The sequence below is a fragment of the Belonocnema kinseyi genome, chromosome 3, assembly GCF_010883055.1.
Source record: "Belonocnema kinseyi isolate 2016_QV_RU_SX_M_011 chromosome 3, B_treatae_v1, whole genome shotgun sequence".
Classification (NCBI taxonomy): Eukaryota; Metazoa; Arthropoda; class Insecta; order Hymenoptera; family Cynipidae; genus Belonocnema; species Belonocnema kinseyi.
This window is the reverse complement of record NC_046659.1, coordinates 54,261,502-54,274,016: the sequence shown is the minus strand read 5'-3', so window position 1 is coordinate 54,274,016 and position 12,515 is coordinate 54,261,502. Positions and strand designations below refer to the sequence as shown.

At 33.8% G+C, this 12,515-nt stretch overlaps 1 protein-coding gene across 1 annotated transcript in view; it reads left to right on the top strand.

Annotated features, from left to right (window-relative positions):
* Positions 1-12,515, top strand: part of LOC117169832 (cadherin-related tumor suppressor) — a 205,827-nt gene that overhangs the window by 100,484 nt on the left and 92,828 nt on the right. The gene's annotated exons all lie outside the window — the stretch shown is intronic.

Sequence of the window (12,515 nt, the reverse complement as noted above, 5' to 3'; positions counted from 1 at the left end):
TATGCATGTTTTGAAGCAGACTGACTGAGTCAAACCCAGTCCGACAAGTCTATTTTTGGACTTCTATTTGTAATAATTTTGTTAGTGCCTACAGCAAGCCCTTTATCACGGCTTGCTATTTTGAGAGGAACTACAATGACATTTTTATTTTGACAGCGTCGTTATTATGAAAGCGCTAGTGTTATAATGGCTTTTTATTTAATAAAAGTTTCGAAAATTGCATGTACTAAAATATATTCAGGAACAAAAATTCATATTTCAATTCATGCAAAAATTTCACGAATTAAATAAAAATGATTGTTTTAAAATATCTTAAAATAACCAGAATATTTCTTGAAAACACTTTCATGGATCGAGTTTTTCCATTTATGGTAGTTAAATTTAAAAATCAAATCACTGGTGCGGTACTCAATCTAAGAAAAACTCATTAAACCAATCAAAACGGTTCAAATTCACAAACCAGCGATTTTTTATTTCTCCTATTGTATATGAGTCTTTAAATGAAAGACGTTAACGAACTGTTATTGTCAACGGACAGAAGTCGAATACTCATTCTACTTAGTCAATACAGGCAACTTTCATTGCCAATTATAGGAACTCCGCGTTTCGTACCAGATTTAATGTAGTTTACAAATGAGCTAATTCTCCAGAAAAGGCAGACGTAACTTAGATCACTTTCTCTATCAATTGCCTACACGGACATCAATCTAAAACTCTATTTAAATGTATGCATAATCATATGAGAGAAAGAACTAGAGAGGAAATAATTATTCCCTGTTTTCTGCTTTCGATTTCAGTGCTGAGTAAGGAAGATATTTTTCATGTTGTACAATGTAAGTACATACAAGTTATTTCACACCTGCTTTAACGAAGAAAGACATTCGTCCCGTTTTCACATCAGTACATGCATAGGTAATTTGCTGTGCTATCACGTTGATAGGTAATTGTAGGTCATCGCTTTCGCATATATTTACGAACGCGCTTAGCCTTGACAAAGGCTCACACGCGGAATACCTGTTTGAGATTGATATCCGAGCGTGTGTGCGGAAATGAAGGCACGATTAAGATGCGATGCACAAACGAGGCTCTCTGTGATTACCCAAACATTTTTCTTCACACAGATCTTTGCCATGTTTGTTACACCTTCAAATTGTTACAAATCTTTTCAAGGTCAAGGTGTTTTCAATAAGGCAATCTAGCAAAATATATGATTAATTATATGCGTTACACGTTTTGTACAATCCCGAAACAGATTTAGAGTTTTCATTGGCGGTAATGTATAATGATCAGAAATAAATAAATCGGTTAATGAATTTTAATAATCGCTGGGGGTTTCAGTCTTTAGTGAACATTGACGTTAAAATCTTGCTTTTCTCTTCTAAGGGGGAAAAAACGCGTGATTATTCCACATATTTGGTAAAAACTCTTATAAGATTTAATAAAACGCACTGCTGAGGGGCACTATTCCATGTCGAAATGTCAAATAACTTAATTAGTTTCAACTCACTTGACGCTAAAGCCAACAATTTGCATAAACAATTTCTACAAAAATTAATGTTAATGTGTATAGAAACTGCCTACGTCACAGTTTTATCATACGTGCAATTTATAATTTTTACTACTTTTATCGTCTTTCATCCGAATACAATTTTCTCACTTTTTAAAACAAGAAATGGAAATTGATTTGTCCGATTTAGAGTGAAAAACGGAAAAACAAATGACAGAATAGTTAAGGTTTAAATCTATTGTTAAAAAATATGATGAATGTAACATTTAAGAATAAAACCCATTGATTTTTATAATTTCATAGTACCAACTGAAAATTAAATACATATAAATAAAATATAAAGCATGAAAATTGGCATCCTGATCGATGGGATTAAGGCTACGATTATTTGGACGTTTACCTTTATAAGGAACTAAATATAATAAAAATAAAATTAAAATAAATTATAATTATAGACTAGAAGATTCAAATGTAGTATTAGATATTGAAGTCAACATTTCTACGAGATGAACATGCATTTTATACAAGTATTTTACTTTGCACAAATCCTAACTTCTAAAAGAACATTTTTTTAATATAATGCTGTCAAAGCTATCTTAATTTTTTTATCACATAATATCTTGAATTATCTGTTTCGTTTCATTTGTTCCCTGTTTCTCGATTTCCATCCAAGAAATAACATTTTCATTTTTCGCTTTCGAAAGTTAGACTATTTTATTCAGATGAAGCACAGAAGACTAATTTTTATAGTTTTGCACATTCGTCAAATTCCATTACATTTGTGTCAAATATTTCATAAAATTAAAACAAAAATTAACAGTAAAGTTTCAATACAATTAAATTTAAACATTAAAGACAATGAAAATAGATTTTAATTCTTTTGATTTTTAAAGAAAACAAGGGAGTACGTGTTTCATAACGAAAATTCTAGTGCTAAGTTCCTGACTAAATGATTGACATATGCACTGATGCGATTAATCGATTAGTTTTGAGTTTCACAAGTGAGGTTTAGATAACTATAAAATGTTATCATTTTGGTATATACGTATTTGTATCATGATTATGCAAATCATGCAAATTTGTTTTTTTTCAATCTAATTAATGCAGAAATCAAACTAGATTAAAGACAATTACAAACTGTTATCACTAATGATGTTAACGAGTGACTGAAATAGGATTGTGATTTTGCTTAAAATCTGTTCAAATGATCAATTTAGATTACATCACTTTTAGATTTATGTCCATATAGTCTTACTTTTTTCATTCATTTAGTTATTTTTCTTTTTAAACTGCACTGGACAGTGTAAAAAATGAGCTTCTGCGTCTTTTTAATTTGAGAACCAAATGATGGCAGCGGAGACTCTTATTTGCACCCATCGATGTGAAGATGTTTTAGAAATTTCACTGCATTCATTGACAGAAACTCTACAATACCCATTAGATTAACACTTCACGACTTATTGGCTCTCAAATTTAAATGATTTAATCATATTTTCTGTGCTCTTCTCTAAACATTATTTTGCAAGCATTTTTTCTAATTCTTGCAATCCATGACTTCATCATTTGCGATTTCGAGTGGACAGCACTCTCTTGCCTATCAATCAATTCTTATTCCTTAAGTCCCACTTTTGGTCTTAACGTTGCGCGAAGTGTACCAGAACGTCTGTTATGAGGTTTTAATTAGTGTTTGAAGATAACGATGACGAAAAAGGTGTAGACAGTAAGGTCCTGACCGCAAATCCGTCCGAGGTTGACTGACTGAACACTTGACAGTCTTCTCTTCGCAACTTGAGGTCTCGGTTCGAGGGTTCTTGACCTTCGACTATCTCCTCGTCCTTTCTAATATTTCTTCCGCTACGATGAGCTCCGCCCACGCAAAATAAATGATTCTACGCTATTCAACATGGGATAAAAAGCATACGTACTTATCGAAAAACGGTAAACGTTTTTCCTTTCCCAAAGGTCTCTTTTCTTCACAAATTAAAGATGGCTTACCAATTTTTTCAAATTTCTTACGACTCTTCAAATGACTCTCTTTATCTCTATAGTCACTTGTTGCCTGATTACTATGTCATAATAGATTCGACATATATTCAAAATATCTTAGCTTCATGTTGAAAAGATATCTTCCGACGATATCTAATATCTGTACAGCATATCTAATTAGACGTCAAAATCTGTAATCCTCTAAAGAAAATATCTCTTCTTTAAAACAGATCCAGAGAAACATGCTTTTAAAATAGAATCTACGTTGTTAGAACATTCTAATTTTATGTAAATGTAGATTTCCTTGCGCTTCATGTTGATCACAGTAAGTGATCACTGATCAGTCGCATGATTTATGCTCTGTAACATTTCCCTTGCTCTTCCAGTACATATATATTCTGATTTGTGCTACAGTGCAAGTTCTTTTACCACCACCGACATAAATCACTTATTTTTTTCAAGGATTTCTTTCCTGCCAAAAAAAATCTGCTGAACATACATAACATTCTGTTACCTCCATACCTGTCGGTCGACTCTTCGAGAGTAATTAATTTAGCATCGTATACCCTTCCAATCCTTCAAACTCGTTCCTCCTTTTATTTACATTACAATTGTCCAAACCGAGGTTCAAACCAAATCCTTCATCTCGGCTTGAAATTCGTCCAAACCATGCAAAAAGGGGATTATCTGTCACTTGCTACCAAAAAGATTACATGCGCAATGTATTTAAAATTTGAAGGGGTCAACATACTTCTAATGCTGTCATATGTGAATGACATATCTATGTAAATTTTAAACTTACTATACAAGTTTGACGAGATGTCCCAAAAATTAAACCAAATCTTTTTCCTGTACTCTGTATGTATACTTTATTGTAACTTGTTTTCGATTATCATTCTCTTTAATCTATAACAACAGTATTTCTACACATAAAATATTTTTTACACATTTTTAACCTGCGGTTCTTATATATCCTTTCCAATATATCTGAGGTTAAACCTACTATTAGGTGTGGCTAAACTTGTAACTACATTGATTCCTACAAGCCAAAATTAATTGTTTCACTGCTTGACTTCTACCTCGTGATTTTCATTCCGCCGACAAATTGGCGTTTGACCGCTTTCTCTCCTGAAAATCAATACATCATGCCCCAGTGTGGCTTTATTGCACGTTCTGCAAAAATATTTACAATTCCTGAGTCACGCATGGTTTTTAAGGAAGGTAATTAATATTTTATTTGAGCCTTTGACACACGCGTGCACCATTTTTCAGTCTCGCGAGTGTTAATAAAGACTTCTCTAAAAGTATTGAACGCCTCGTAACTTTTTACGACCCTCCGTCGCTAATTAACTGCTCATTAAGGATGCGATACACGTGTCCTGTAGCCATTTTTAAGTGCACATTATTCTATCATGTCTCTTCGTTGTTTCTGTGTCACGAATCTTAATGTCCTTTTATGCTTGTGATTATCGTTTTACATCATTTTGTAACGATGTAACCGATTAAAAAACGTTGGTTTTTGTATTTTAAGTTTTATTTTCTATCGCTTCTGGCTTCTTGCTTTTTGGTTTTTGTCTGTAGAGTTTAGCTCTTCTCAGTTCCAGTTGAGAGTTATACTTTACTCAAGACTTTAACATGTTTAGGGTGGCATACGAATCGGGTATAATTCGACCAGACGAACATTCTTTAAATTACACCTGCGCCTCCTTCATTTGAATAATAGACAAATGTTCGAGGAATCGTGTAACCGGGGGGAATTTTGGCGGAAGTGGCAAGATAAATTCCAGTAGGATGCCTCACAAGATATAATCTGACATGTATTTAGGCCTTGGTACGATATTAGCAATATGTTTTCAGTTCGGCAAACGAAATTAGTAGAGACTTTATTATAATATCTGCGATATCTTGAGATATTGCCTTTCATTGAAATATATTTATACTTCATAACAGACAAATAAGGGGACAGCGATATTTTAAATTAATACAACTGGAAGAGTAAGGAACATATTACCAGCAGTCAATAGTAGATTAATATGTGACCGTCCGCGAAGAAAGGGACTTAATGCGCGGTAACTTTATTTTACAGAAGGAGTGATTGAAGAGGCGTTTCAATTCCATTTTTTTAGATATAAGAATAATATTTTTTATTATGAAAGAGCAAATAAAAAAACCATATATTGGCATGTAAAACTAAAAATCTACTTTTTCCGCAATTGTTCCCTTTCTTCGTGGACAGTCACACGTTTTAATCCACAGCAAACAAAAAATTGGCCACTGTTTTACAGTTAATTTTATAATTGTACTCTCTAGCGGCGATATCCATTTCGTGAATAAGCATACTCTAACATTATAAATGGAGTGGAACGAAAATGTTCATTGTCGTCATTGTTGCTAAGTAGAGAACGAGTCTGTAGTTATCTAATTAGTTACGCAGTTCATGCACAGAACATACAATTAATTAAATTATAAAACAAAAAATAATATATAATGAGAGTACAGGGATAGACTATTAAAATATTGAGATTCGTGTATGATATATACAGTGTTAGTAACTAGTGCGGAAAAAGAGTTTGAAAAAACGGAACGTGTAATAGAGACAATTTTTTCTTTTGGTAGAATATGGAAATAAAGTGAAGCAAAACTAAATTAATGTTATGCAGAAACAAAGAAGTCGGCAGCGCTCTAGCATTAAGGTGGAATATGAATGGGTAAAAGGAGTAAAAGAATTTTGCTACCTTGGTAGTAAAATTACAAATAACGGTCGGTCGAAACAATATTTGATTATCACACATGAAAATACAATTTCAGAAGATACTGTTAAAAGACAATGACTGTAGAATCTATGAAAAATCTTGTGATATAGAATACGCAAATATTGGGAAATTAGTTGGTTCAGAGAAGAGTAGAGTAGAGAATTGTAACAAACCTGTCCTCAGTTATTTACTGTTTATCAGTTGAAATAATTATGATCTTTGATTGTCATCACTTCATGATTTCGACTTCGCAATGATCTCTTTCCCGAAAATTGACCCAAACACTAAAACTAGTATGAAAGGACTTCTCGAATAGTTATTCATTGTTTGATAAATTGTATGGCTCTAAGCCATCACTCCGCATAGTCAAGGGTAATATAAAAGGTATAGACTATGGAATTCAGCCTCTCAGCTTGAGACCCAGGTCCTGACTCAACTCGCTTCGACTCGATTCTCGAGTCTCTCTTGAGTTGATGGCGGCGCGAGGCATTCTGGTTCCTGCATGCTAGCCGTAGGCCTTACGTGGCTAGCTGGTTGTAACTCGGCTCAACTTGGCTTCCAAGCTAAGAACACTGGTGGGCAGCTGTTAGCTCTTCTACAATCACTCGGGAGAACCAGAGAACAACTTCTATCCAATCCTTCATTTTACCCTCAACTGAACGCAACCGCTCGAAATTTGCCGAGACGTTCACCCATTGACTAAGGGACTGTTAATCGCGATTGGCTACGGTTTAACTTTTGGACCTAGCACGCGGTCGCGGTCTCGCCGGATATTAGGGATAGGGAACTCCAATCGTTCCGACACTTATTGTCTACTCGCGAATGTATCCAGACGTATTTAGGTTTTCGTTTCGCCTTCAACAGAACCCAATAAAAAGTGAAATATAGCATCCTTACTCAACCTCATCAGACGATCTGTAAGATTCCACATTTTCTTTTCCTCCTACAATTCCAATACTGTATATATATATATATCACTTATCTTCTTTATTGTCAGTCGTGACTCCTTTTATATCATAAAGGACTGTCCCATCGTCGCCTCGAGCACAGAAACAAAGATTTCATTTTGAAAAAAAATGAGACAAATTTTTGCTGATAAAAATTGAACCAGAAATGTTTTACTTCAAGCGGTATCGGATATTCAAAGCAATTGTTTTTCAATTTTGACATTGATCATGAGAGCGGACATAGCTGCAGTTCACAATGAGTTCGTGAGAAAATGAGCTGGAACAAAATCAAAACCTAGTTTTTTCTGTCTAGGACCTAGGTCTAGGGCAAGTGAATAAGAAGCAAAAGAAATAATTTGAACAATTTGTTGGCCAAGAAATGAGATCAAAAATGTTTGATTAGGTTATCGCGTTTAGACCTAATAGACCAAATGTGTGCATAAAGCACCTGTTCAATAATTAGCAATACCTTTTGGTAGTTGTTCTAATAGGTATTTCCGTGCAGCTATTAAGGATAAGTATAACTCGCGACGATTGCGTGGGAAAGTAAGAAAACGCCAATTGTGGATATGCGTAGTTTTGCGAAACAGGCCCCTAGGAGATCTTCTCGAATTCTCGCGAAACGACCGTCAGTTTGAAGCGCCAGCCACGGCGAAAGCCAGACGAAATCACACGAATTTACATATTATGATTTACATCCTTGTCCAACGTCTCTCCTCTTCACTCTTCCCGTCATCCTCCACTTCTCTCGTCCTCTTCGTCCTTCTCCAACCACTTCTTTTCTTTTGCACCACCTAGATTCTTTACAGACAGTGGGCTAAAGGTTTAGGTTGCTGTTGCTGGTTTAGTGGTTACTACATCGTATGTTATCCGCGCCTTGCGCGGTTGGCTGATGTGAGTCATTGTCACGAAAGCAGTTACATATAATTGTTAGCGAAATGTCTGCGTCAGTACTACAGCACGGTAGGGAATTATGGAAGTTGACCATTCAACCGAAAAGACTCATTTGAGGTCCTTGCCCCTTTCGCACCCAACCTCATCTTCGCCAGACATTTTTTCCTCCTTGCAATTTTTCTCAGTACAAACACTTTTGAAGATGGTGGTTCTTTTATGAGTCCAAAATAAATGTGTATGGTTTTTTTGTGAAAAGTTTTGACCTCTTCATTGTCTTGCAATACGAGAAACCATAAGCTATCCGCTAAAGCTTTGGGTAAATTGGGATTTTTTTAACATTCTAAATGGGTTTCATATTTTTAATACAATTTCTGAAGGCTTTTAAATTATATTTTCGTCTTCAAATATATGCAAATTTACATTGAATGACCCCTATTTGATCAAACACATTTTTTGAGTATGTACTAAATTGTTTTTAAAACCCAAAGTCTAACTGATTTGACAATAGATGTTGGAAGAATAGTAGAATCTCGATTTTGAAAAAAAAATTTTGGTTATTTTGGTCACGATCAACATTTTAAAAATTGTATTTTTAAATCAAAAGTTTAGAAATTTGTACAATTTTTATATAAAAGCGTTAAAAGCTCTGGCTGAAATCATAATTAAAAGTCGCATTTTTGTTTATTTTTGAAAAGCATACCATCATCTGTAGCTATTATTTGGTATTGCGGGAATTTCGTCAGATTACGGAAAATTTCATGATAGTAAACAGTACGTCAGAGGTTTCGATCCAGTCCTGATGCTGACCAGATGGTCTTATCCGGGCCTAGCTAAAAGTGTATCGTTTTTTTTCTAGCCTCAGGCCTGACCGTTTGGTCAGCCACTAGTTGAAGGCCGATCTGCTGCTGGCTGGACTTCCTTTATTTTTCTGAAGACTTGAAAAAAATCATTTTTCACTGCAATCATATTTAGCTGATCAGCTCCACTGCTGAAAAGACCATATCTTTCAGACTAGACTGTCTAGACTCTAGATCAAGTCAGACCTCGGCAAGACTAGAGCCAAACCTGGATAGACTATACACCTTACAGACTAGACAGTCTATGTAAACCCTGACCTGACACCAGGCCGTGCCATTTTTCTACACGGGTTAAACTAATATATTTAATTCTAAATTTCGACCCTTTTTAAATTGTCTAAGACATCGAGCTGTTTCTATATATGATTATTTAGTCACTTGCTAAAAAAGGTAAATGTGCCGTTGGCTAATCAACGATTCAAAGGTTGGACACCACTTTTGCAAGGCCATATTAAAAAAAAATTACATTTCACAAATTGTCAGAAATAGGTCAGAAAATAAATGCCACTCTCTTTCCTATGACTGAATTTTCGTAATATGTATTATATTAACTAAATTATTAAAACTCAAGTTTAAAATAATCTAAACTATACATTTATTTGGTTGAGATTAGCGAAATTTTGAAAGTTAAAGCTACCATGAAAGCAGTTTAGAATTTTATAAATTTTATCTTCGAAATGCAATAATAATTTGAAGTGCCGAGGCAGCTGAGGGTCTGAAAGTCTTATATTCAAAGATATTTCCAATGATTGAAAATAATTTTAATAATAGTTTACCTAGCTTTGATTTATCCAATTATTCTTTTTTAATTATATTTTTCTCTTCATCTAAAACTTTATAATTCCTCTGAAATGGGTCTGTCAGTGTAAGGTCTCGAATTTTGTTTAATGGCGTGGAAAAAACATAGAAACGGGTTGGAATTTTAAAATTGAAGAAATGATAATCCTGATAGGACTACTTTGTTTTATTTAATTTCTTATTTCGTAATTTGCTAGAAAATCTTTAGAATAAGAATGATAGTAGTTCTAATTGTTTAATGACCATACCAAGCGTAATAAGCATCAAAAACCAAAATCAAGATAGTCATTCTTTTGATGTAAAGAAAGCTTCGTAATAATCGTATAATGAAAGCTATAACTTGATCACAGTTATGAGTTTTTTGGGCTAAAAAAACTAATAAGCATCTAAACCAGGAGGAAAGCAATAATAATATTTATACACAATTAGGACTAATCAGAATCAAAACGACCAGAGGGCCCTTCCTAAGATAAAATGTATAGATACTCACTCGCCCTTTTTTTTATCTAGTACCTATTTGGTAAAAGTCATTCTCTGAATTTGATATTCTTCTCTCCCCCAGAGTTCCTCTTAAGTTATTATAATTGATATGAGCAATACATTAACTAGAAACAGCGTGGATCTTCGTGGCTATTAGTTGTGAACACGATTTCTGTAGCAAGGTCCTAAGGTCCAGAGAAGTAGGAAGGGCTGATCAGACGAGACGATCATTTTCCTGAATCCTCAGCAATGCGGTGGAAGTTGGACTAAAGCAGAAGACGAACGGGATATGCGCACGTTGCAAGCGAGAGGAGTCACATCAGACCCGCTGGGCATATCTAAGGATTTTGAGATCTATGAGTGGATACGGAGAATTGTCGAGGATCCTTAATTCAGGTTTCCTGTTAGTACAGGGCCCTCAGTCAATGTACTCACGATGAGTTAGCAAAGTGTTTCGCACATCAAAAAGAGTCCAGACCGCCGGCTGGCAGTTTTTGATGAAAAAAAAGGAAAGGGAAAAGAAGAACAACAAAGTATACATCAGAGGAGCGAATTCAAAAATGGACATAATAGGGACAGCTATTCATGCGCTTCGATTGTGTTCCCTTTTCGACTACTTTAACGTTTCAAGGGATATTTATTGATAACATGAATTGTAAGAAACACGTTTCAATATTAAATTGAGGTCTTCCGATCATCAAAATAGTTGCATTTCCTTTTGAAGTGTAGAATATTTATACTAGAGTGCTAACTTTTCAGTTATAATATCGGATGCGATGTCAGCGTACTAATCAAAGTATGTAATTCATCAGCTTTACTTTTGAACTAATAATAATAATAATATTAATAATAATGTTTTAAGAAAAGGAAAATCCTGTAAATAATATTTTACTTCTTTCCCTTTTCATTCAGCCTATTATCAACTTGTTAAGTGATGAATGGGAGAAGCAGGACATATTATATTTATAATTATATTAATTAGCCCAAATTACTCTGAATAAACTGGATTATTTTTTGGTAATGAATAGAATTATCTAATAGATATTATTCCAATGTTAGAGAAGTATCTACATATTCAATAGGGAAGTTTTGATAATGTTATAAACAGTTTTAAACCATAAAGGGGTTTAAGTGCAGTCAAAAACTGTAAAAAGGATTATATAAAAACCGTAAAATGTACTCTTCTGAACTGTAAGTAAAATTGTAAACTATTAAATTTCTTGTCTGGTTTGATGATCTCTAGAGCGAAACTCTATATCCTGCAATTTACTTCTTTTCGAGTAACAATGTCGATGAAAATTACATTTTTCATCGAAATGAAAATTAAAGTTTCTATAAATTATAGTAGATTTATACTGAATTGTGATGTAAAATCCTTTCTAAATTTAAAAATTAAACAATTTTCATATAAATAATTTGAAAAAAAACTTGTTCTTGGTAGATCTGCAATTTATAGTTATTGAAAGTTAAAAAGTTCTACGAATGCATAATTCACGCTACAAAAAATGTAAGTCCTATTTTTTTTATCAAGAAAAATTTTTAAAACATTCACAAATTTTCTAATTATCAAAAATAAATATTTTTATAAATTTTGCTTAGCTTCATAAACACTTTTGATATTTGGTAAAATTTATGAGACTAACTCTTCACGAAACAAAATGTACCAAAAAACAAAACTGAAAAAAAGATGAACCCTTTTCGAAAAGGAATAGGAATAGGAATAGGAATTTTGTTGTTGTTTTTATTTTTAGATTTTTTTGAAAGGTTTAGTGTTTATGACATTTTAAAAGTGCGTCTCCAACGTCCACGAAACAATTTTTTTACATTGCTGCAATTTATTCTAAAAGCATTTGATGAGTGCATCGATATTTTTATTTGAATCTTATGAAACTTGCCAAATTTTATTTTTTAATTAATTGAATGTTTATAGTCAAGTCAACTGTCCTGGTCATTAGCGACTATGCTATAGGATTAATTAGAAACTGTAGGGTATCTGTAGGGTAACCGGTATTATACCAAGGGACAGAAGGGAAACTTTCTTGAAACACATCCAACCTTGCTTCCTGCTTTTGGAGTCAAACCCACGCCATTGTGGCTGCTAAGGGTGCAATGTTCGAACATAAGACAATCATGATTTCATACTCTCAGCCACGATGACTCCCTTTTTATGTTTATTATTCCTATGACTAACATACGAGGGTGGATTGATAAGTTTCCGGCCTGACCAAGAGATGGCGCCACTACGCCTACCTTGAGGTGGCGTTCTATAGTACCATCCTTAGATAGCTTGTAG